A 25,428-nucleotide genomic window follows, 5' to 3' on the forward strand; every position below is an offset into this window, starting at 1 on the left:
ATCATGCCTAGAAAATTTCTATCAGGTTTTGTTTGTTATTGAAAATTTCTTATGTACTCTCATGAACTTCTGAAAACTAGGTGTCACCAAATGGAGACAAATGTCATAAGTCAGTGAATGCACCTGGCTGGTCATGATAGTGTCATAGAGAGGTGTATGAGAAATCCAGTTTTAGTCATCCTTTTACTTTCCCTTTTTGAAGTAACTAATCCTGTTGACTAATAAAAGAAGGAATCATGGTTTTATTTTTCGTATTCTTTTCTACAGCTTCTGCAGGTCCTTTTCTGTTCTGGCAAATTGCATTACATTTTCACCACTCCAGACATGCTAATAACTACTGGTCTTTAATGTGTATGATGCAATAAAACTTGGACTTCAGATTTCCTGTTTCACAGCAAAGTAGAACGGCTTGCATTCCAAATACTGCTGGCTTATTTTGTATAGCTGAGGCTAAATGTTGTTACTTTTCTCAATCTCTTCTAGACACTGGAAGACTGATTGCCTTCACTTAGATAGCACATTTTCTGGTTCCATTAACTTTGGTGAGGAAATGGTGTAGGAGGTAGACTGTTAGATCCTAATAGATCTTGATCTCAGTACCAAAACACATGAAACAATTTTTAGAAAACACTGATGTTTATTGCAACTTTATGTGTCATTCTAAGTCCTTTCCAGTATCAAGGTTATTATAATAAATTTTAGTATAATATGTATTTGGGGTAAGCTAAGTAAGGATACTGCACCAGGGGTGGCATTATTCTTCTCTTTAGTTCTATATTTGTAGTTGAGAGTGATTCCAGTGTCCCATAACAAGAACATCTAATTTATACCCTTCAGGAAGAATAGGTAGGTTTCCTTAGGACGAAATTAGCAAAATACAAAATAATGTGCATGGAGTGGTTCTTAATCAGTTTTTTTGCATAAAAGAATAAAGTGTTATATTGAACCTCTTCAGTTTAAATTTCAAAGCTTTATTACCATTTAAAGTTGTACTATTTTCAATATATAAATAGTTATAAAATTTATTATTTCAAATGACAATAACAAATATAAAACTGAATGTCTATTTTTCATTACTTACTTTTCGCTCTCTCATTATAGATTTTTTTTAAAGATTTTATTTATTTATTTGACAGACAGAGATCACAAGTAGGCACAAAGGCAGGCAGAGAGGAAGAGGAGAAAGCAGGCTCCCTGCTGAGCAGAATGCCCGAGCTGCGGGGCTTGATCCCAGGATAGTGGGATCATGAACTGAGCTGAAGGCAGAGGCTTAACCCACTGAGCCTCCCAGGTGCCCAGTCTCATTATAGATTTGTTATCACTTATTGCATTCTACTTTTCCTGTTTACACATGTCTCATGAACACTTATTTTGGAAACTTTTTATTGTAAAAAAATTAAATATATGCATAAATAGAGAGCATTATAAATGAACCTAAATATACTTATTACTCATCAGTCATCAATTCAAGACCAACTTTGTTTCATGTCTACCCTCACCAAATTTGTTTAAAGCAAATTCTCAGATATTGTATCATTTAACCCATAAATATCGCAAGACATGTTTGTAACCTGTATATTAATTTAAAAAATATAATGAAAATTACATTATTAAACTTTCACTATAATAAGAATTGTTTGATATCACCAAATAAGCAGTTAGTAATCCAATTTTTTAATTGTCCTATAAATATTTTTTTAAAAAATATTGGTTTGTTTGAATCAGGATAAAGGGGTACATTAGACACATCAATACATTGAATTTTGTTGATGTATCTCTAAAATCTCTTAATCTACAGATAATTAACCTTCTTTTGATTTTCCTTGCAATCTACCTATTAATGGAACTAGATTATTTGTCCTGTATAGTTTAGTATATTGTGGATTTCACAGATTCTTTTCCCATAATGTCACCTAACATGTTCTCCTGCTATTATTATCTTTCTGTAAAATAGTAAGTAGTTGTATCTAAAAGCTTGATCTGATTCAGCTGGATTTATTTTGAGAAAGGATATAATACTTCTGAGTGTTGTATGGTACTGACATCAGAAGGCACATAATGTCCAGTTGTCTCTTTGTGTGATCTTAGTGGCTACTGTGGTCATCATTTACATCCATTATTTCTCTAGGGATTTAAAAAGGCCATATTCTAATTTTAGCATTTTTCCCTTAATGTATAAGTTCATAAATACAAAAGTATAAAATTTTCTTTCATCAAGTATTCAGTTGTGCTTGATGTATAGACAGTGGAGAAGAGGCAAAGAAATGTTTGATTTCCCCATTTTTCCTTATTTATCAATTTAGAATAATAATTTGGTGAATTTGTACCCTTTAATGGTGAAAATTTAGTTTAATTTTAATTTTTATTATTTCTTTTTTTTTTAAGATTTTATTTATTTATTGAGAGAGAGAACGAGCAGGGAGAACGGCAGAGGGAGAGAAAGAAGCAGACTCCCCTCTGAGCAGGGAGCCTAATGAGATGCAGGACTCAATCCCAGGACCCTGGGATCATGACCTGAGCTGAAGGCTGACGCTTAACTGAATGAGACACCCAGGCACTCTGATTAGTTTAATTTTCATTGGCATTATTAAATCATGGATTTTAATTTATTTTATATGTTTCAATTAATTTTAGTCATTATCTTATTGATATTTAGTAGAATATATTATTTGTTTGCCACTATTCATTCCTTCTCCTCAGTTGCTATCTTGATTGATTCTTCCCTAACTTCTCTCTTTCTGGTAGACTTGGGGTTTATTCTCTTAACTTACTGTGGCCAATGGGAAGTGAATATGTTGGACTTTTACTATGTTCTAGCATAAGATTTTAGAGGCAATGGAAGTTTCTGTCACCTGTTTGTTTTCTGTTCTCATCCTTCATGGGCTAGAATGACTAGAGAAGCATTTTTTCATTTTATGTACTTATGATGTCCCCACCCCCATGGGGTGTATCTGCAAGCATCCGTTCTCACTAAGTTCCATACTATATCAAGTCAGTCTTTTACCTGAAACAGCCATGTTGCTTAAAACATCATTAATATTGGAGGTCTATAGTAGGGAAGAATGGGTAATAGTATAGGCAGTATCATAGGCAACTAAGGGTGTTTGCCACAGGGCATTAACTGGTAGGCAGCAATTCTACTTACTAATACATCTTGAAGATCAATCTACATGGGTATGCAAAGCCAGTATTCCATTATAAAGACAAATGTATAATATATTTAATCATTTCTGATGAATCTCTTGGACTTTATTGTCACAAATAATATTTCAATAGGCACCTTTGGGCTGTCAGCAAGATATATATATAGTTAGAGTTATAGTTATATATTTATTATATTATTTTATTATATATTATATATATGTAATCAAAATTTTGAGCACTTAATAGTTTGAAGGGTAATTCAAAAAAATCTCTACAGAAATTTTGCACTGATGCATACATTCAGCGATAACACATTACATCAGCCTTTCTCCCAAATTATTATTTTAACTTCTATATGTATAACTAAGGCTCTGTTTAAACATCTTCTTGTATATATATGTAGGGAATTTTTACTTATTTTGTAACCAGCCACCTTCTATCTTAGAAGATTCATATTTTGTTATTTCATTGTAGGGTTTGTTTTGGTATATTTTAAAGAAAATGTGGAAATTTCATGGTAAAAAATAAGTAGATGAAAATAGATGATGGAATTTTTATAAAGAGGAAAGTGAACTTGCACTATTAGATATTAATGTTTCATAAAACTTGTGTCTGTTGGCCCTTTGGATGTCTTCTTTGGAGAAATGTTTGTTCAAAATGTCTTCTGCCCAATTTTTAATTGGATTATTTGTTCTTTACAAGGTTTCCAACAGCAACCTTTTGACAAATGAAAAGAATACTTCTCTGTCTTCAGTTCACTCAGTCTCTCAGTCTCTCAGCATCATCTCATAACTTTTTTGAAAAATGTTTTGGCTTTGAGGAGCCTGGGTGGCTCAGTGGGTTAAGCCTCTACCTTCAGCTCAGGTCATGATCCCAGGGTGCTGGGATCGAGCCCTGCATAGGGCTCTCTGCTCAGTGGGGAGCCTGCTTCCTCCTCTCTCTCTGCCTGCCTACTTGTGATCTCTCTGTCCAATAAATAAATAAGATCTTTAAAAAAAAATGTTTTGGCTTCAACAGCACTGTACTCAACAGAATTATTTTCTGGGTCTTTGGTATGCACTTTTCAGTCTTTCTCTCTCTTTTTTTTTTTTCCCTCCTTCCTACACGTGAGCTCCAAAAACTGTGGGACCTCAGGAATTAGCATTGGTCCAATTTGCTAATGAACTTTTTCCCAGGAAATAGATCCTTGTTTCCATAGTTTAATATGGCATCCATATGCCAAAGATTTCCTAACTCATAGCTCTGCATTTGGCCTGTCCCTTAAATTCAAGAATTTTTTACCTCACTCCTCATTTAATATCTGCATGTCTAGAAAACATTTCAAAATTTATTATGGCTAGATAAGAGGCTAGATAAGAAGTCTTCATTTTATGCTCTGAACTCTGTTGTAACCCAACACATTTTGGGGGTGGGGGAGAAAGAAAGAAAAGAAAAAAAATCACTGCCCAATAGCTTAAGACATAGACCAGTTTCCATCTCTGATCCTTTACTTTACCTTGTCTTCTATATGCAATACACTCACAAAAACTATTATATGCACACAGAAAATATATCCTGATTATCTTTGTTTATCCTCATCTCTGCTGTCAACAAAATCCCACATATGAAAATTGCTGCTAAAAGATCCCCATTTACACATTATCTGGAGAATTGTCCTTTAACCAACGGAGACCGCTCAATCAAAAGATATCTGGGAGATTTTGCCAGTCATGGCCAGTGACTTACTGATATGAGATACAAAGTTATAACCCATGACTCAGGGAATATAGAAATCAAGGAGTAATTCATAAGCCAGAGCTACCTCTGGGATCATAAAAGTTTAGAGTACCCCTGAAAACACCTCTTTGCCTACCTTCCTTCCCTGTCCTATCTTGCTTCACAAATGCTCTTATAGTTTTCTCTAAAATGTGCTCCCTTGGGGGACCTGAGTGGCTCAGTGGGTTGAGCCTCTGCCTTCTGCTCAGGTCATGATCAGGTCCCGGGATTAAGCCCCGCATTTGGCTCTCTGCTTGGTAGAGGGCCTGCTTTCCCCGCCCCTCTCTCTCTGCCTGCCTCTGCCTACTTGTGATCTCTGTCAAATAAATAAATAAAATATTTATAAAGAAATAAATAAAATGTGCTCCCTTAATAAATGCTCTCTGACACTGTTTCTAGAGAAACTGACTTGGAGATCAACTTTGACAACATGGTCAAACAAAGTTCAAAATGACGTGAGAACACAAAATTGGAAATAGTTGTTTTCTGTGTTTGTTTGCTTGCTTGCTTTTTTGCTGTTTTATTTTGACAAAGACTCTAGATATTTGACTCAGTTCTTTATTTAGCCAGGTGAAAGGTATTACCTAAAAGAAATAACGTTTTTAAATAGCAGGGGCAGCAAAACTACCACATTTGGGGAAAAGAAGTTAAGTTTAGTGGGTCTGGGAGTAATGTGGTAGGAAACTGGAAGACATGGCATGGAAGTGAAGTTAAGGGAAGCTTGAGAAGCTGCATGTAGCAGCAATTTGGAAATTGTTTAAGCTGTTATTGACATGATTAAATGTGTAAATTAGCATGATACTTGGTGGTTCCTTTCTGCTCTGATTAGGGAGTTCCCAGAAATATTGACATCCTAATTCAGAAACAACCTTGCCCTGAAACCACCATTGGCAATATCATTAAAACTCTTGCTTCAGACATTTCTATTTCATGTTTAATTTGGATTTGTTTACTCCAGGTCTCATCCCATTCATATATATATGTATATATATACATATATATATATACATATATATGTATATGTATATATACACACATATATACACACACACGCGCGCGCGTGCACGCGTGTGTGTGTGTGTAGTTTGTCTTTGAGGATGAGGCTTTGTTGTTTAAGTTTTTATTGTTTTGTTTGGGTCTTAAACAGCATTTTCAATGTCCCATCTGACACCTTGCATATTAAACAATAAATAGCAATTTTTTTTTATTTTGTAAATATTTTACATGTTTTAAATGATAACACCATCATTAAGTGAATGCAGTAAAATAGTTCTTACACTATTTCAACAATATATTTTAAAAATAAAAAAATATTGGAGCAAGAATTAAAGAAAGGAATGATCTACATGGTCTTTCTGACAGAATTATACCTGTCTCTCACACACACACACACACACACACACACACACACAATAATTTTTCCTAATCTTTCCTAACCTTTGAAGTATATGCCTAAGTATTTTTCACATTGATTTTGCATTAGGGAATCCAAGTTCCAGACTTCTAATCAGCTCTCCGGAGTGAGAATTAAAAGTCTCTAAGAAGTTTATAACCATAGCTGAGAACTTTATTCAGGCTTGATTCATGCTTAATCCTGAAGATGCCATAGGTTACTTTTATCTACCAACCTTATTATTTTCCTTAATAAGGATCTTTCAACTGATCTGTAAAATTAAACAAAGAAGATGATGTCTGCATGTGTCCTATATTTTCATGACAACTCACTTAATGTATCTTACTACTTCTGCTATTATCATAAATAATTACTTGAAACACATACCTTGCATGTGTTTAGATTACTTGAGGGTTGTCTACCAACCATCTCTAAGGCAAGGCCAAGTGCCTCCGCTCCAGTGACATAGGACATGTGTTTGTGTGCACATATGTGTGTGTCTACAGTGTGGTGGTGATTACGGTTATTTTTATTGTTGAAGTGCATTAACAGTAGGAAAAAATTGCTCTAAACTAGTTCAAGGCAGAGTCTTATAAAATTAAATAGTGTACAGAGTAGCTTTGGATATCATCTTTAGTATAGAAAAAATATATAAGAAAATTATGGATAAGATAGAATTGAAAGTAGGAATACACTGAAGAAGAAGTGTTATTCTGGCTTATGATCACTTTGGTCTTTTCCTTCATAAGCCCTTAACTTCTCTCCATTCACTGCCTCATCACATACTTGAGGCTTCCTTGTCCAAAGGAGAGCAACTAATAAATAAATAAATAAACAACCTAGTGGCAATTAATATATTTGTTTTCTTTCAGATTTATTATAAAAACCGATACATGAAAAGTTCTAACAGGAATTATACATTCTGGAGAAACTTGGGAGAAATGGGGTTTTCTCTAGGTTGACATATTGATCTTGAAAGAATAGCAAAAGTACAGAAGTATAGATGCCTGTCTTGTATGCTTGTTTGTTTGTTTTAAAACTGGAATAAAAAAAGGTTCACATATCTCAGTAGTTGCCCTCAGTATTTGTTTTCCTTTTCAATAAAATTGTTGATAGTGATAAACCTATATCAGCAGTAAAGGTTATATGATGTTCAGTATGGATTTCAATTGACCCTATATATTTATAAGTGGCCTATTGCAAATTGTTTATGACAGTTCTTAGAGGAAGCACTATTTATCTGCAAGTTTAAGGATCAATAATACTTCATTTTCTTAGAAAAATATCATCTATTTAATATTTTTAGCACATAAGGAATTTTCCATGTATTTATTCTTCAGTGGAATGAAATTAGAAAAAGTAGAAGCATGCAAGAGAAGGAAATTATATATTGCAATGTATACAATGGGATCAAAATTTTCACTTTTTGAAACATTTTCCCTAACGTAAACTTGTCTGAATCACAAGATACAGTTTCAACATTTTCACAAATATTATAGGTGGTAATAATTTAATAATTTAACGTATTAGTTTGCTAGGGATGCAACAACTTACCACAAACTGAGTGATTTAAGCAACAAACATGTATTGTCTCACAGTTTTAGAGGGTAGAAGTTCAAGGTCAAGGAGTAGGTAGTGTTGGTCCCTTCTGACATCTGTGAGGGAAGAGTCTATTCCAGATGTCTCTCATCTGTTGCTAGATGGCTTGTTTTTCTAGTCTCTTCACATCAGATTTCCCTGTATCTGTGCTTGTCTCTGAATTGCCCCTTTATATTAAAACACCAGTCATATGGAATTGGAGCCTGCCCTAATGACTTCATTTTAGCTTGATTATGTCTGTGAAGATCTTACTTATCTCTAAATCACATCACATGCTGAGGTACTGAGGGTTAGACATCAACATATAAATGGGGGCACTAGTAACAATTAATAACTCTAATATTTTATGTAATTCAGGGGAATATATAGAATATATAGAAGTCATGCTTTCTTTTAAACAAGTTTTATTTTAGCATTATAAATATGCAATACTCTATGATGTAAAATAGAGTTTCTAAAATATGATTAAAAGAAAGTGAGAAAGAATGGGCAAATGTGAAAAATCTAGGAGTAAAAATCCTGCCGAGAAAACTTATGATTTATACTTTCAAAATCCCATTTCCACTGGTTAAAGAAATTTTAATTTCTGTTTATGAATCTATTCCAAGAAGAAATAAAAGAAATAATTTAAAAAATTATTTTTGAATATTCACCTTGATTTGTTTTGGTAGCTATTTTTTAAAGGGCTAACATAGTTTTAAATGTGTGTACTTTTTAACTGTCATATAAACGTCAAATTAAAGTTTTGTTACTAACATTTAATTTTGAGAAGCGATCTCCATTCTGACAAATCACTGCATGTCTCAAATTGTATCACAATAATTCTGATATCAACTCTTAATTCATTTTCAAATCTGTTTATAATTAAATATTTTAAAAATAAAATCAAAATAACTTGAATAGCTTTGCTGTTTTATTATAAATATTACATGTCCAAAGTCATAGTTTTTTAATACTTATACATTATGCATTCACTAGTCTTATCATTCATGTTTAATTGCAAATTGTAAACATGCTTTTTTTACTGTCAGTGAAATTCGCTTTATATCTTACAAATCAAATGTTTGGTCTGACAACGAAAAATAATGCTTGACAAGGAATGTCACATAGATATGCCATTAAATGAGACATTATGTAATTCAACCTTGATGAAGGGCTTTATGCAAAATTCATAACTTCCATTTGAGTCGAGCACTTGTATATTCATTCTTCAGATAAGTACCACCTTGAGCAGTCTATTTTTTATAGCTGTGATCTCTGACCTATTTCTCATCTTTTTAAATGATGCTGGTAGAAAATGCCTCCCAAATACTTAAAAACATTCTATCCTCAGTGACATTTTATAACCAGTTCACTATTGAACAGTTGCTAAGTAGACGAGTTGGAGGTATATAGGAAACTAAAAATAGGAGAATCTAGGGTCAGATTTGCATGAAGTTTAATCCAATTCAATCACAGCAGCACCACCTATTGGTGACATTTTTCAGAGTAAATTCTAAATCGTACTGCTTGTGTTAGATTATAATACATTTTGAGTTAATTTTCATATATTTTCCTTATAGTCAGTTCATAGATTATTGCTTAAACAAGACAGTAATTATCAAGTGCATTCCTTTTTATGATAACGTCTCTCTGTTTCTTTCTGCATATGACCTTCAGTTGTATATTCCAGAAGTACTGTCTGTATTCCTCCTCACTGAATATCCTGGTGATGCACATTACAGCTTGGGCTCCGACACAGGATCTTATTCTCCTTAAGATAACATCATATTTACATTGCCCTATTTTTGAGACACTAGCTAATTCCATTTTAGAATTAGAATTAGAGTTTTCTTATTTAAAAAAAGTTGTTTTTTTTGTTTTTTTGTTTTGTTTTTTTTTTTCAGATCTAAAATCACTGCTGTCTCTTAGGATGTTAGGTCTGTTGTAATAAGAACTACTCCGCCTATGAAGAGAAGTAGAAGTGAATATAGTTGCTAACATAGGGAACAGTACCATTGACTTTTATTTTTCAGAACATATTTAAACTGACATATGAGGCTTGGGAATCTTTCTTAGATGCCCAATTATGATAACTTATAGGAGAAAACATTATTAAGTATTAAGGAAGGAGTGCCTGGGTGGCTCAGTTTGTTAAGTATCTTTCGGCTTAGGTAGTCCTGGGATTGAGACTCGCATCCGGCTCCCTGCTCAGCGGGCCACCTGCTTCTTTCTCTCCCACTCCCCCTGCTTGTGTTTTCTCTGTTTCCCTCTCTCTCTGTCAAATAAATAAATAAAATCTTAAAAGCATTGAAAATATTACCAACTGCATAAAATACACATAAAATACACATAAATACACATGCAAAATGCTGGACATTTTCCAGCACAGAAAACAGGATGGCCACTTTCTCACACGAAGAAGGAAGTAGGAAAATGAATTCAACGGCATTCTGTGAGAAAACTCGAAAATGCCATCTAATCATTATAGGCCTTAGGGTGGAGCCCCTAGAACTATTTCTCACAATCTCTGTTGGGCAGATTGTTTTAATTTAGTACTCACAGGTTGATTTCATAGACCTACATGTTCCACATGCATTTATAAAGAATTATAAATAAAAATTTTACCCTTTCTGGAATGTTCAAAGTCCTCTAAAATAGAAATATTTTATTTCATAATTAAAGAATAAAAGGCCTATGATGTAAAAAAAAAAAAAAAGTCTTAACATTTTAGGATTTTAGGATTTAAGCTGATGTGTCATTGGAAAATAAGTACTAGCAACGGTTTTTCAAATCATTTCCACTTTTAGTAAGAAAAAGGAATTTTTTTAATTAAAAATTAAAAAAAAATAAAAAGAAAAATCAATAAAGTGGCTATAGAGGTAGAGACTTGGCCTAAAATGCAAAAGCACACACTAAAATATTTGAAAGTTGGTGAGAGTAATGGCTAAATATGAAAGGCCTGGCTTAGTCCAAGAGCCAGAAAAAAAACATGAAGTAATATTTTTTTTTTTTAGTTGCTGCAAATGCTGTTTTCTACATTTGACATGCTTTCTGAATATTTCATTCATTATATATTTATGAACCCACAGATCTTAGTTACCTGAGAAGTACTGTTTATGAAAGTTCTGTAATACTGGGTATTTTCAAAAAAGGGAAAACAAAATGACTTACTGTTATGGACTGAACTGTGTCCCCCTAAAGGTCACATGGTGAACATCTAATTCATGATGTGACAATTTTTGGAGACAGGGCTTTTAAGGAGGTATTTGAGGTTAAATGAAGTCATAAGAGTGGGACCCTCATCCAGCAGGTTCTAGTATAAGAAAAGAAAGAGACACCAGAAAGCTCCTTCTGTAAGAGCCCATAGGCAAGGCCATAGGAGGACCAGTGAAAAGGTGGCTGTGTACAAGCCAGGAAGAGAGGCCTCACTAGAAACCAATCTTGAGGGCACTTTGATCTTAAATTCTAGCCTCCAAAATTGTGAGAAAATAAATTTCTATCGTTTAAGTCACCAAGTCTATGATATTTTGTTTTAGCAATCCTAGCAGACTAATAAGTCCACAGTACCCACTCTCTCCCCAGTGAATTACCCTTTCAGAATTTGTAGTTGTGGAAGGTGCAACACATTGAGTTAATCATGCATTTCACTTCATGGTTGTGTGTTGATCTTGATTCCCTTCCCTTATATCTTATTCCATATGTGCAGTCCCATTTAGCTTATCCTGCAGCATATCTTTAGATACACACACACACACACACGTATATATGTGTGTGTGTTTGATTTATATTAGTGTATATAGTAGATAGAGTGTGTGGGTACATGCGTGAGTGTATACGTATATATGAATCTACCTATATATATAGTTTATGTTAGTTAACCCTTACTATATAGCACATTATCCTAAATCTTAGTGGCTTCAAACAACCTATATTTACTATCTCAGAGTTTCAGTGGGTCAAGAATCCAAGCACAGCTTAGTTGGGTTCTCTGCTTCATAATTTATCATCAAGGTTTCAGCCCAAGGCCACCAGTCTCATCTGAAATCTTGACTGGGGAGGGATCTGCATCTATGTTTACTTACATTTTTGGTGGCAGAGTTCAGTTCCTCAAGGATTATTGCATTAAGGGCCTTAGTTCCTCATAAGCTGTTGGCTGGAGGCTACCTTCAGTTTCTTTTGGAGGAGGGGAGGGAGTCCTTAAATGTAGTTACTTGCTTTATCACAGTGTGCAAGCTGACAGAATAGGGAAAGAATGTCAACAGGAAGGAAATGCCAGCCTTTTATAATCTAATCACAGAAGTGACATCTAATCACTTGTGCTATATTGTATTTTTTACAAGCACTAGATTTCGACTGAACAAGGGGAGTGGGTTGCACAAGAATGTAGATTCTCAGGAGGTGGAGGTGTTTGAAAGCCACATAAGAAACTAATGTTATTGGGTGCCTGGGTGGTTCAGTTGTTAAGCATCTGCCTCCGGCTCGAGTTGTGATCCCAGCTTCCTGGGATCAAGACCCACTTCAGGCTTCCTGCTCTGTGGGAAGCCTGCTTCTCCCTCTTCGACTGTTCCTGCTTTCTGTTCCCTCTCCTCTCACTGTGTCTCTCTCTGTGAAAGAAAGAGAGAGAGAAAGAAAGAGAGAAAGAAAGCGAAACTAATGATATATTAATACATATTATATGTATATTTTCTTAGAAAAATGTGTAGTCTGAGGCTATGCAGTTTTAGTCTTCATAAGTAATATAGTGATATAGGTCTGGTGTTATTTCTTCCATTCCTCCTCATTGGACTGATGCATTCCTATATCCCTACTTCTGCAATATAGCTCTCTTTCACTGTTTCTGTGTCTGTCTCTCACCAAACACGTATACACACACTACTGGATATACACTTCTGTTCTCACCATTGTTATTTCAGTGCATGTTTTTATGATATATGTTATTGTGCATATTTATTTGATTATTGTCACTACATAACATTGTGCACTTAAAATAAAGTACTATCTAGCACATAACAGATGTTTTATACAATTTATTGATTGATAAAAAATTATCATGCTTTATTATTTTTTTGTGCTCTTGGTGCTAGATACCTAAAGTAACTAATTTCCTACTATCAGAAAAAGTTTCAAAACTTTGGAATTTTCAAAATTTTGGATTGAATGTGTACTTAAAAACATTCTTGATTGCATTTTTGATATGGAATTAAAGTTCCATAGTCATGCTGTTGACCAATAATGATAATGACCGATAATGCCAAATTTGGAAAGCTGATCTGTTTTCTGAAGAAAGCACTATAATCTCCAATTTCATACTAGAAGTCCTGCCTGAATAGCTCACTACCAGCTCATAGTTGAGACATACATATACACACACAATGGTCCATACACATGTACCTTCATGAACACTTTAATGTATTTTTTTGTTTGATTACCACAAGAGTCTGCTAAACTGAATCTGCTTCTCTATGTATATACCCAATCAGATATGCTTCCAGATATGTTATTTATTCATTTATTTATTTATTTTCACAAATGGGCAATATGACCAAGGACTTCAGACAAATCACTTTGAAGGAATGAAAGGTATTGACAAGAAGTTATCTGAAAAGTCTTATAGTTAAGAGGAGAACTAGTTGGGTTTAAAGACTGACAGATTTTAATGATGTACTGTACGGTGACCAACATAATATAATAAGAAGAAAAGAAAGACTAACAAATTTTATATGGGCTTATGGATTATGGTTAATAATAAAAAAAAATAGAGTGTGATATATCTGCCTGGATCATTTGAGGACACATTCCCAAGTTTGAACTTCATCTTTAGACAGACATTTCCTTTTCCATGCATTTTCTCTTCTATTCAGTTTTTGGGAAGAAAAATTATATCACAGGAGACAACTGTTTTATTGGGACCTTCATTCAAGAATGAGAATTAATGACTCTGAGCTGCCTCCTAATTCATTACTTAGGACTTTCAGAATTGGATATTTCTAAAAAAAGAAACAGACATACATTTTCAACCAAACACTTACTCATAAAAGAAAATTTTCTGTCATGATATTTTGGTCCAAATTATAAAATTTCTTGATTCACAGTATCTAAGCAGACATATCACATTCTGCCAGCTGGAAGTTACTTTGTGTGCTCTAATTCCCATTGAATATGACAAAAATGTTGACAATTATAGGTGCCTTGTCTTAGCCCTCAACTGGGGCTATTTTGTGTAATTACTGAAAATAATCTTTGTGCTTTTAATATTACATCCTTATTTTTGAGTCATCTGAGGATGGAACTCTTTCTTTCCTTGAGAAATAGATCTAATGTGAGTAGTCACACCATTTCTTATAATCTGTGTATTTTGGATACAATGGCATTGAATAGATTTTTCTTTCCCAAATAAGGCTTTTTCTGGTGTTCAATCTTTCTCAATAGTAAAGAGTAATATTGAAACTTTTTTTAAATTAAGTCAATTTTTTCCCAAACATTAAATCTTGGAGTAACTTTTGGTCTCTTTTTCAAATTAGTAATACATTTCAAGTATTCTTTAATTTCAAACTTCTAATTCAACTCATTTTACATGAGTATATTCTACCAAGCACCCTATATAATAACCACGAACTGCCAATTCCCTACAATTTTGAGGCAATTTCCATATGTTCTTGTATGCTAATTGGTAATTATTTCTAAATTGGGGTTCTTGGAAATGTTGCTTATTCTCAAGGAAAAATTATCTTTAATTTTCTTCAATAACCTTTTTTTCAGATATTTGATAATGCATTTATATTATATGGAATAAGTTAAATCCTTCATAATAATAACAGTCGTATAATAAACAGTTGGTGGTCTTTAAATGATTCTTTCTCCTAGATATTTAAATTCAAGTTGCAAAAATCATGTAAAATATGTCTTACTAGGGAGGCATTCCAGAAAATAAAATCTCTGTGATACTTTTGTGTTTATATTAGATGTAAGAAACAGGTGCAGTAGTATAAATGCCCTCCAGACAAATACCACTGGGAATAAACTTGTAGTTTCAAACTTGAGTTTATTACTCATTGCATATATCGGAGAAAAGGCTTACACTAGAGTTTCTTTGCACTTAAGTTCTGCCAGTCAGAAAGTACCACTCCTCCCCATTCAGCTCAAATCTCACCCTAGCTAGAGGTCCTACAGAGGGGCAATGTAATGAAATTCTCACCGGTTGTGTAACCTTAGGCCTTCGTTCTACCAGAGTCTCCATTTCTTCATCTGCAGAAGTGGAAGACCAAAAGATGAAAACATTCATAAGGGGGATTCATCTCTGTTGTGGGCAGTACCTGCTTTACAATGACACTTGGATTGCCCCCCACCAACCTCCAGACCCCAAATGAGAGCATCTTCCTAGGCCCCCAAATCCCATACCACAAAGGAAAAAAAAAAAAAAAAAAAAAGCTTGACAGCAGCAGGTTGGGAACACAGATATGCTAAGGTCTGAGGCTGACTTCATACCTGGCTCACCTGTTTGTATATTCAGTTGGCTCTGGTTGTCAATCTTTGAAAGTGATAGGCTTATTCTTTGGGTAAACTTGGGGCTCTGTCTTGGACTAAATGATGCCTTTAGTGTAATTGCAAGTGTATGAATTGCAACAGGAGTTCTGGGACAATTCAGTAAGAAGAGTTGAAAAGAGCTCACTAGATTTTGGCTTTGTTGGATGACTCGGGAAAAAGTGTATGGAATTGGATCTTTGCTCTAGATTACCTGGTATTGGGAAACAAGGGAAATCTGCAATTTGATATCTTAATAAATCTTACCTAGAAGGAGGAAAAGCTAAAGCTATAATTGAAAAGAAGCAGGAGTCACTCAAAGTAGCTGGGAATCAGGGATGTTTGGTTTTCTTCTCTATAGTCACACATGACAATGGAAAGGTCTTATGAGTGTATCTTGATACTAATGGTTACAGAGACACCTAGTCTTATGTTGATGGTGTATGAAACTGTTTGTGTTCAACAGGTAGACACCAAAACCTAGCTATGATTACCAGGCCAACTCACAGCAACACCAGATTCTAGCTATCAATACCAAGCCAATTCCTAGACATCAGGAATCCTTGTCTCTTTCAGTAGTTATAATAACAATGCATTTTTAGCCTTTTGTACAATAAGACCAGCCATTTTTACTGGAACCTGGAGATAAAATGAAGAGAAAGTGCTCATTTTGTGAACCCCTGACTTTCATCCTATGGAGGCCATACTGACTTGTTTTCTGTCCCTCTGCAACGACTAACATCTTCCCATTTTAAGCCTTGTTTATAATAACTATGCATAATTCTCAAATTATATGCTTATACCCACTATTCAAGTCTTTGTGTAAATATCTAAAAAATAACTTCCTTCATCACATCATTGAAATGGCCCCAATTCTTCTTTTCCATACTATACTCTTTGTATTTTCACTATATTTACCAATCCAAGACATTATCTTGCTTATTTCATTTATACTTAATTGTCTTTCTGGGTAGGTCTACTTTCCCCAAAAAGATAAATTTCATGAGTTCAGAGAGCTTGTGGATTGTGTTTATTACTCTCTCCCCTGGTACAGCATAAGTTTTCATGATATATTTTTGAATAAATAAATGTGGAAAACAGACTTAATTGTTAAGGCCTGTGTCATTTAATGATCTCACTGTTATATGCTCTTACAAAGAAGAAGCTTTCCTAGTGAGAAAGTTATCATTGTGTAGCAAATGAATTTAAAAATCTTACCATCCTAACTAGAATCTTCAGAAAAAAATCTCTTATTTCCCAGGAAATAGTGAGCAGAGAAGAGAGGATCACTGAAGCTGTGTCATGTGACCATCATTTGAAGCACTATCCTATCCTCTCTTCCTTCTCTTCCGGGCTATGTACCTGAAGCAATTAAAATGTTTTGATTTCATATTTAAAAGGAAGAGTTAATCTCATGGCACTCTCATAACTGTATCCTGGTTTTCTACCTAGGACCACTCATAAGCAGACCTAAGAAACTAATTTAGCTGATTATAGATAATGCATTCTGACAAATGACACTCTATAACAAACTGACCTGCCCGATCCTACTTCAGGCAGCACAGACTTGCATATAAGCAGTGATAACAAGACTAAAGAACATGTTCACTCTTATGTGCCAGGAAAAGCCAACTTCCCTTTTATTGCCAAGGTTAGACAGGCTGTTAGGATCCTGGCACAGGATAAACTTAGGGATTTTCTAAAGGCACAATCTGTCACAGAAGAAAAGCAAAATGATAAAAATTTATTCTTTCTGTGACTATTTAGCTAGCAAGTTGACCACTATCATGTTACTGCAGTTATATGATAAGTTTATTTTACCAGGTCCTAACATTAGGATCTAACCCCATCCAGAGCCTGCCGCTTCCTTGAAGACCATGCTGCAGTGGGGTCCTGTTGAAGGACAGTGTCCCAGGGCATTTCTGCAAGTCCAGTATCAGCTTCTATTTGGAACCAGTTTCTCCAGATCATTTACATAGCAGCCTGGGAAAATACAAAGTAGGTCACCCTCTGGGGCAGAGGGCAGATTTGGTTCCTGACCAGGGTGGTAAAAATAATGTCTTTCTTTGGGATAATGATTGGGCAGAATTGCAGTTGTTCTTTTAACAGAATTGGGTTTCTAAGCTCATCATTCTTTGGCTGTGAAACACACCCACTGTGGATGTAGCATCTACCTGCTCCTGTTTCCACACGATTTCTGTGGGACTTGGGAAGGGTGCAAAGGGACCCACTGCAACAGGAAGTTTATGCCCTCTGCTGCTCCACGCGTAATGCAGTCCTTTGGCCTAGGCGCAACACACTCATGTCTTCTGTCACCATCTACAAAAATGTCACAGGTTAATTTAAAAGCTTCCAAAAAGGATAAAATACCAGACTCTCCACTGTTCTTGATGGCCCTTGCCATGTCTGAAAGCTGTGACATGCAGCCAAGATAAGAACAAATACAAAATGCCTAGTCAGAAATATGTGTTTTAGCTCTAACTTGGGCATTCCTTTTGTTATATCTGGACTCCTTTTTATTAACTATAAAAGTGAACAAAGTACAGGTCATTTATACTGCTTCAGTGTACGTGAGATTAGTTAGCCATTGTGTACATTTCTACACAATTTTAGCTATGATTTCATCCCTTTTTTTCTCACTCAGGTAAATATACAAATGTGGGGTATTAAATAAGAAAATGTATTAGTGCGGCACCTGGGTGGCTCAGTGGGTTAAAGCCTCTGCCTTCGGCTTGGGTCATCATCCCAGGATCCTGAGATCCAGCCCCGCATCGGGCTCTCTGCTCAGCAGGGAGCCTGCTTCCTCCTCTCTCTCTTCCTGCCTCTCTGCCTACTTATGAGCTCTGTCTGTCCAATAAATATATAAAATCTTAAAAAAAAAAAAAAGAAAATGTATTAGTGATGATTTAGAATTATTTCTATGTGTACAGTTAAAAGAAAATTTAAACAAAATCCAGTATTTTAATGACATCTAGGTACAATTACTTGTGACTGAACTTGTAATTTGCTGTGATACATCTCACAAAAGTTTCACTGAAAATACATAGATGGGGAGGGGCACCAGTGGGTTAAGCCTCTGCCTTCAGCTCAGGTCATGATCCCAGGGTCATGGGATGGGGCCCACATTGGGCTTTCTGCTCTGCAGGGAGTCTGCTTTCCCCCCACTGCCCCCACCTGCCTCTCTGCCTATTTGTGATCTGTGTCTGTCAAATAAATAAATAAAAATCTTAAAAAAAAATACATAGATCGGGAAATATCCAAGTTTTCTGCCAAGAGCGTAACTTCTCTGTGCACCACTTGGTAATAGAAATACATGAACTTATCTTTTACACAGTGCAGAAGCAAATGCATCTCTCCTTGTACTTAATTTTCTACCAATAGGAGACTTCATCACAAGGGCAGATCTGATATATTTGTATAGTTATTTTGAGTTATTTTAGCCACCCTGCTTTTTATATATATATATATATATATATATATTTACATATATATATATATATTTGACTCTCTCATATATATATGGAAAAGTCAAATAACTGGTCATGAGACAGAGCCTCATTAATATTCCACATCTTTTTGTAAATAGTACTTTCTTAAAGAGATGGTCTCAACTGTGTGATCACAATAGTTATGGATGGAATCTGGAACTCTTATCCTGTGACTGAATATGAAAAAGGATGAAAACTTTATGTTGGTCTTTAGATGCATGAGGGTGTAAAAACACAGTGAACAGTACACAAAGAAGTTGGCTGAAGATGGCTTAATGTTTGCAGTATGGCCACGCATTACAATTTTTTTTAATGTGGGTGTCACTATGTCAGCTGTAATTTTTGGAATAATGAGATTATGGGGGAAAAAAAGTACCAAAAGCTGAGGTTTGGAGGGGAAAAAAAAAAAGCCAGTTACTCAATTTGAAATGCTATCTCTACATGAAAATTTATTCCTTGAAAAGTGATTACATCTTTTAAAAAATAGTTAGCTATTACATTAATTTACAGAATTTATGTCAAATGTAAAGAATATAAATTTTGTTTCATTTAAAAGAAATTGTAAAGCTATGCTATTTAGTCAACATAAGGTTCCCAATAATGAAATATGCCTCCTGAAATAGCAAATCTGTAGTAAACACAATGTCAGAATAAAATAGGACATTTAATTCTTGGTCCAATAAGTCTGACACAAAAATGAAAGTTGTGGTGACCTATAATATACAGCATAAAATGTCAATATCTTCTTTGCAAATAAATACAATTCATCATATTTTAAAACATTAGAAGTTTCTAACACATCAAACATACCTCTACATGACTGCATATCACTAAAATTGGGGCCAATATGTAATTGTGTGTTTGTGTGTGTCTGTGTGAGTGTGTGTATAAAGCTGAAGTACAGAAGGAAAAACTCTATTTTAAAATTCCATAAATTCACATTCAAAATAAAATATTTATTTATCAATATAAAACTTTTCTTTCAATTATGATTTAACCATAGTGTTTTAAATATTCTAGAAGCAATGGTTTCCTGGTATTGGCTTCGCCACTCACCAGAAGATATCAAGAACCAGAAGTTGTGCTGGGTCCCATATAACCCAACCCTGGTTATCACATTACCCTTCATTCTTTAAAACTCTTCTTTTAGGTGATTAGAAATTCTCCAGTCCTTGGCAAACCAGGATGGTTGCTCACACTAGTGATGACCACTTCTAAATTGTGCTCTTTTGCCTGGAATGTTTCCTAGACTTTCGTTTTTATCATATATCATCAAACCACTACAAACCAGTAGTAATTCTTCATATCCCCACCACCTGTATTTTCATAAACTTTAGCTTATAAATCTGATAAACACTTGTTCAAATCTTGTATTTCTATATCTAGCTCTCCATCTGGCTGAATTCAGGTACCTGTCATAATCTTTTGAACTCCAGTGTTTTGTCCCCAAAAATTGTTCCACAAATGTTCGATATAAGCAATTAATTAATTCATTCTAGAATATATTTACACTTTAAATATATATATTAAAAGCTCTTCTTATAAAAGCATTTTGGGGGCGGGGGGCACCTGGGTGGCTCAGTGGGTTAAATCCTCTGCCTTCGGCTCAGGTCATGGTCTCAGGGTCCTGGGATCAAGCCCCACATCAGGCTCTCTGCTCAGCAGGGAGCCTGCTTCTCTCCTCTCTCTGCCTACTTGTGATCTCTGTCTGCCAAATAAATAACTAAAATCTTAAAAAAAAAAAAAAAGCGTTTTTGGAGGAGTTGGCTGAGCTAGTCAAATGATCTATGAACATGTGAAGCTCAGGCATGGCAAGCAATTTTTACTTTTACATTTTTAGAATTCTGGTTATATCTGAGTTCTATATTTTTAACTAGTAAGAAAAATATACGTAAATGTGTGATGACCTAAGAATCCATAAATACCATTATATAGTAAAGTATATGGGATGAATGCTACCATTTTAAGAAATACATACTATGTAGATAGAATAGTGAGGCAAACAAATTTATTTGAGTGAGAGCATCCATCACCCCCCCAAAAAAACAAGACCAGAAAACACACACAGAAATATGAACATCCCCTATAAAGCACAAAACAAAATGAAATAATGAATCATTCACATGGCCTTGTAAGCTAGGTAATGTAAAAACAAACTAATAATTGAACGTGTGTGTTGGGGGGGTAACAAGACTGAATGAAGTAGGAACAATTTCATATTTTTAAGTAGAAGTTTCCACAAAAGATATTTTCCTAATGTAATTTTTCTTAATGTCATAACTTACCTTAAGAAAGTAATTTCTCCCACTTTGATTTGTTTTACATTTATCAAATTGACTCAGCAAGTTCTGAATATCTACTATCTGCTCTACTGCAATACAAAGATCACTAAGTAGCCTATTTGCACAAAACAGAGCTATAATAAAAATATGCACTTGTGAGGTACTTGCATTGTGCTCAAGGATCAAACACATGATGAGTTACATAATTTCTATACACACAGGCACAGTTTCCCAAATAACTGCTATATCCTTTATATTGTTAGAGAGACTGGAGCATAGAGACTTAAGTAACCTAAAAAAGTTCACATAGCTTTTAAGTGCCTGAGCCACAATTTGACCCATATTGTTGAGTTTTAAAGGCTGCTTACACTTTTAACCACAATATCATGTTGTTATAAGTTAATAGGAATGTATAATAAGTACTATCATTTCCATATGAGAAAAGTATAAAATAGATCACTATAAAATATATATTATTATTATTATTATTATTAAACATACAGAACATATAGAAATCATAAATGCTGACTTAGTTTGTTTTCTTTCTTTCTTTTCTTTCTTTCACCAGTTTTTCTAATTTTTTAAGAGAAGATGGGAATGCTTTTATATCAACTTTCTTTATATTTAATTGTATGAAATTAATTAAAATTTAATAATGTGTCTCAAATGCTGCTGTATAATTTTTCTGTGATTCAGAGGCAGCCCACAAAGAACCAGCTTGTGTCCTCTGACATAGAAAATATCAACATATGTGCATTACTATGTTGGTAGGAGGGGCAGAGGTCATAGTGAGATGGGTCACATCTACAGAGCTTAGAAAGATATGGGATGTCTAGAATGACAATTGGAAGTGGAGCACAGCAAAAAAAAATGCTGGAGAGGCCTCCAGAAATAATTTCATATGGGGACTTTATTTTCTGCACCAGAGAAAATGTACTTTTTCTTAAGGTACACTACTCTAGAAATAAGGATAATTATCAACCTGAATTTTGGAAGGATCAACACAGTAACAGGATAAAGAATGTACCAGAAGAAACTGAGACTAAAAACCAGGAAATTAGTTTTAAAATCATTGCAATGGAGGTGCCTGGGTGGCTCAGTCAGTTAAGTGACTGACTCTTGATTTTAGCTGAGGTCATGATCTCAGGGTTGTGAGATTGAGCCTCATGATGGGCTCCATCTTAAGGTTCTCTCTCTCCTTCTTCCCTCTGCTCTGCTCCTCTCCCCCTTCACTCTCTTTCAAAAAAAAAGAAGAAGAAGAAGATTATTGCAACGATATTAAGAACGATATTAAGAAGAGAGATGGTGACATGAACATAAACTAAAACAGTATCTTGAAAAAGCTTAGCAATAGGAAATTTGCTTCATCAAAATTAGAGTTTTGGGGTTTTTTTTACATTAAACACTTTTATGCTTCAAAGCATAACATCAAGGAAATAAAAAGATAAGCTACAAAATGGGGGACATATTTGAAAATAATCTATCTGATAAGGGACTTTTATCTAACATATTTAAAGAACACTTCCAATTTAATAATAGAAAACAAATGGCTCAGTTAAAAATGAACAAAGATCTGAATAGACATATCTCTAGAGAAAATGGGCAATAAGCACATAAAAAGTTGTTAATCACCAAGGGAAATGCAAATCAAAAGCATGATGATGATATAACACTTCACAAATAGGGTGGCTACATTCAAAAAGAATGAAAAGTGTCAAGGATGATGTGAAAAAATTAGAATCCTCCTATATTTCTGGTGGAAAAGTAAAATGGTGAGACCACTTTGGAAAATAATCTGGCAGTTCCCCAATGTCAAATATAAAATTCCTAGGTATGTATCCAAGAGAAATGAAAACATGTATCTACGCAAAAAATTGCCCACAGATATTTATAACAGCATTTCTCATAACAGTCAAAAGTGAAAACACCCAAATGTTCATTAACTGATGAGTGGATAAATAAGATGTGGTATATTCAACAATGGAATATTAACTCAGTCATAAATAGGAATGAAGTACTAATACTATAAAAGAACCTGGAGACATAATTCTAAATGAAAGAAGTCAGTCACTAAAAAACCACATATTATATTATTTAATTTTGTTTATAAGAAATGTTCAGATATACAAATCTAGAGAAACAGAATAAATTAGTCATTGCTAATGACTGAGGGTAGAGGAGATGGGAGTGATAGCTAAATGGGTATAGGATTTCTTTTGAGGGTAACGAAAATGACTTAAAATTTATTGTGAGAATGATACCACAAATTTGTGACTATATTATAAACCATGTATACTTTGTATACGTGAGTATAATGAACTGTATACTTTGCAAAGATGGAATGCAATGTATGTGAATTATATCTCACTAAAGCTCTAAATAAATTAATAAAATTATTTTTGAGAGTTGTTAGGAAGATTAAATCTGCTGAAGGTGAATAAATTATCAATTATAGATACTAAAAGACAAAGGAGTCTAAGATAACTTCTAGCTCTTTGGTGAGTAGATGAATGGAGGTACAACTCTAAGAGAGGGAATATAGGAAAGAGGAGCAAGAAAGAGCTGGGCATGGATTTTCAGGGTCCTCATTGATCCCTAAATTTCTAGAAGGACTGTCTTTGCATAACCTTTTGCATATTTTCTTATAGCTAGTGTTTTGCTTTGGAATCCAATTTATAAGCTCTGCTAACAAGGATCAAAGCTTGGGTATTTAATATGATGTTTGGCTTTTAGGGTTAGTCACAAGATGTGGCACTGTCATTTAAGATGTGTACAATAAGTAAAATTGTGGAAATACAATCTACAGACTACTTAGACTATAGCCAAATTGTTCAGTAATTTAAGTCATGATTTCTGATAGACACAACAGTAAAATATTTCACTCAATCTTTAAAATGCTTAACTCAGAAATTTAATGAAGACATAGACTCATATTTCTTTACAAGTGCCCTGACATTATAGCTCTTCTGCTTTCAACATTTAATTCCACTGCTACTGCTTGAAATCTTGCTAAATCACCTTCAATTGTTTGTCCTCTTCCTCCCCTTCAGATGAATAGAGAAACAGCAGTTATGAGTTTTCTCTTGAGATTTTTCATGAAAAGGATCTACAGATGAAAAGGACTCTTGTTGTTCCATAATTCTTTTTTTAGCAAAGTTTTGTAATTGTTAAAGTAAAACTTTCAATGTATTTCTGTGATAGATCAGTGAAATTGATCATTTTTCCCTTCCCTTAGTGGTTACATGTTTCCCAATGACATATGGAAGGTGAGTTAAATTGCCTTTAAAGACATTTAACTTTAATATATCAGGCTTTACTTGGAAGAAAAAGTATCATACTAGTTGAAAGAAAATTCTAGGGAGAAGAAAAATAATAGAGTCACTAGATAATTTTTAAATATCGTTTCACAAATGAAGGTTATTCAGACATTAGTGGATAATTAACTTAGAATGTAACACTTACATGGAAAGAATTTCCTTCCCACAAGCCACCTAAGTGCTATTCCGATGACATACAGTTAGCAGAACAGGTACCAGAAACCAGGAAGAAGTTTAAGACAAATCAGAAAAGAAGTTATTTGGCTTAAATAAATGAGCTTTCTGATTAACTTATGTAATCACGTCTATTGCCATTATTTCCAGACATAAATAAACTCTTCATTTTCCATATTAGTTTTTCCCCAGACCACATGAAATAGAGTGAAAAGACTGGTAAGCTACAAGCCAAGTGTAGTTAGAAAAAAATCCAAATATTAATAGGAGGGTCTCCTTAGGTATATAGCCCCTCTTATTTACAATCTGCTATGTGGTTCAGCACAATTTCTCTCCTGTATATTTGAGGTTGCAGTATAATAGTCAAGATAGCCTGCAATTGACTTGGCTACCATACATACAATTGACTTGGCTCCCCAAGCATATCAGTTTTAACTGATTTAAAAGTAATGTGTTAAAACTGTGAATTCAGTTTAACTAGTAGAGGTTGGAAGACTTCGAGGAAAAACTCGTAACATAATGAAGAGAGGACAGCAGGATATTTACTTTGTTAAAGGCATAATAAGACTGATTCACTAAACATAAGCAATGCCATTAAAGACATTGCAATTTGTGGGGCTCCTGGGTGGCTCAGTGGTTAAAGCCTCTGCCTTCGGCTCAGGTCATGATCTCAGGGTCCTGCGATTGAGTCCCGCATCGCGCTCTCTGCTCAGCAGGGAGCCTGCCTCCTCCTCCTGTCTTTCTCTGCCTGCCTCTCTGCCTACTTGTGATCT

This window comes from Lontra canadensis, unplaced genomic scaffold, assembly GCF_010015895.1.
Source record: "Lontra canadensis isolate GAN:19392208 unplaced genomic scaffold, GSC_riverotter_1.0 scaffold1, whole genome shotgun sequence".
Taxonomy (NCBI): Eukaryota; Metazoa; Chordata; class Mammalia; order Carnivora; family Mustelidae; genus Lontra; species Lontra canadensis.